Genomic DNA, 2,431 nt, shown 5'->3' on the forward strand with positions numbered 1-2,431 from the left:
GTATCTTCCAAGATCTTTCCTGGGACATTTACCGCTCCTCAGAGTCAGTTACTTTATATTTTATTCCAGTAAGCAGAAAAAGAAGGGAATGATTTGAAACATCTGCAGGTGGTTCTGACCTTTGCAACTGAGAGGAGAGGGCTTGTGGGAGAAGGGCAGGAAGCCACCAGGAGTTGGGAGGAGTATTCACTGAGAAGTAAGTGACTGGAAATCACCAACAGGTAGGACAAGGAGTTGTGGACACTTGTCATGGTACTGGCTGTATAATGAAGATTGTTGGAGGGACTATAAATGGGAGAAACTTGGTGGAGACACTAGTTCTCCCTGCTGCAGGAGATAAAAACTGCAGCCTCCTGTAATAAGAAAGTAAGATGTGGCCTAATGTCAGCTCGATGCCCACTAAGTCTCTCTGCATCTTCTAATCTCTGTTCCATTATGACTAAAAATGCATATGGGAAGAAGTGTGCAGGGGAGATATGCTTCTGCCATACAAGAGGTGTGAAATTTTAGGCGACATGAGCTGGAGACAGAACTAGGGCTCTTATTTTAAAAAAGTGGGGGCGGGGAGGGGGAGGGGGGAGCTTTAGTGCTGAAGCTGAAATGGACCCTTCATTAGCTGTAGGCATGTTGGAGGTTGTATGTGTTCCAGCTGCCCCACGGTAGGGATGACTGCTTCCCCCCAACTGTTCTCAGAGAGGTCACAGGGCTGCGCTGGGGAGTGCCATGCTTTAGTAATGTCATGGGCTTCAAAGTAGGCAGGCTAATCTGCGGCCAGGAGGAAAGGGGTAGGGTGGGGAACTGCAGGGAAGCGATGAAGGTGGTGTGATTGTGTGCAGGAGGACTGAAGGGTGAACCAAGAGTGTGCGCAGGATAGGAGTCCAGCAAAGGGATGGAAATGGGAGGGGTTGGAGGAGATGGAGTCTAAAGCAGTGGTTTTCAAACTTCCTAGTCACACAATCCTTTTGTATCACTGCTGCCATAGAAACCCTACCCCCATCTTAAAGAGCTGGCATGGCGTTAGGTGACCCAGCCTGGCGATGGTGGTATGCTGCTTCCCGACCTGCTCAGCCATTACCCTGATCTCTTTGCAGAACCCCGATGAACAGGGTTTGGTGAAACGCACTGAAAACCACTGGTCTAAGACACACAGTGGAAAGGGGTGATGGAAAAGAGAAACATGAAGTGGGAAGCAGAGAGGCAGAGTGTGAGTGGGAAAAGGGGTCTAGGGCCGTGCTAAGTGACTTGAGCGATGCCTAGCCCCTGTGCCCCGAGTTGCAGGGTGTCACAGGAGGCAGCCGGCAGGAAAGCCGTGTTTGGGAGGCTACGCCCACGGGCGGAGCTGAACTTTTGCAGAAGGGGGTGCAGATAGCAAGCGGTATCATCACCTATGAAAACAACACGTAGTTTTCTCCTGTTAAAAATAAACTAGAAGCTTTATTAATATGCTAGGGGGCCTAAGCTGTGTTAGTCCGTTTAAGGTGGAAGCAGAAACAAACATAACTTCAGGAGAGTTCGTGCACAACAGCCGGCAGGGCGGCACGACAGGAGCGCCGGGAGCAGGGAGCAGATGGCAGCCTTGCACAACAAAGAGCAGCTTGACTGGTGGAGCATCAAGACTGTAACAAGGAGAGAGGGGCCCGGGCACTTCTGGGATGAAGAGCGCAGAAAGGGGCAGGTAGAGGACAGTGAGCCACAAAGTCCAGAGACTCCCTCAGCACTGCCAGGCTTTGGGGTTTAAACTGTGGGTGGAGCAGGAATCAAAGGGGGGTGCAAGTGCACCCGGGCACCCCCACGTCCATGCAAGCCGAGCAGTGGTGTCTGCTGGCGCGAGGGCTTGGGAGCCACAAGGCAGGTTCACACACATCTTTTTTTTTTTTTTTGCAAATCTCGTTTTTTTGCACCCATCGCAAGTACCCTGGGGTCGCCGCCGTGATTTGTGACCCGTGATTACTGGCGTCAGGGCAGGAGGAAGCGGCAGTGCGTGCTGGGGCGGCGCCCCAGCTCAGGCCATCTGCACCCAGGGCCTTTCAAGGCCCTCCGGTCCCCCCGCCCGGGCCTCGTGCGGTGGTACGTTCCACCGCGACACCTTCCCACCTCTTCCCTCCCCTGACGTTGGTTCACTCCAGCGAGCGAGGGCCAGCCGCTGCGCCCCGTGCTATTCCGGAAGGGCGGCTGCGCAGCTGGAGCGCGGCTGCTGCGAGGACTACGCAGACGCAGTTGAGGCGGTCCGCGCTGTTTCTGTAGAGCGCGGCGCTATTCTCGAAGGCGGGTTACAGCGGGCGGAGGCCGGCGAGGGCCTGGCGCTACGCAGATGGCGTAGAGGGCGCTTCCGCCAGTGGACCCGGCGGCCGGGACGTGGCGGGATGCGGCACGCGCTGTGCGGGGCCCTGCTGGCCCTGGCGCTCGGCGGCCTCCTCGTGCTGCAGCCGGG

The sequence above is a fragment of the Gavialis gangeticus genome, unplaced genomic scaffold (assembly GCF_001723915.1).
Source record: "Gavialis gangeticus isolate Ggan-Ray unplaced genomic scaffold, GavGan_comp1, whole genome shotgun sequence".
Taxonomy (NCBI): Eukaryota; Metazoa; Chordata; order Crocodylia; family Gavialidae; genus Gavialis; species Gavialis gangeticus.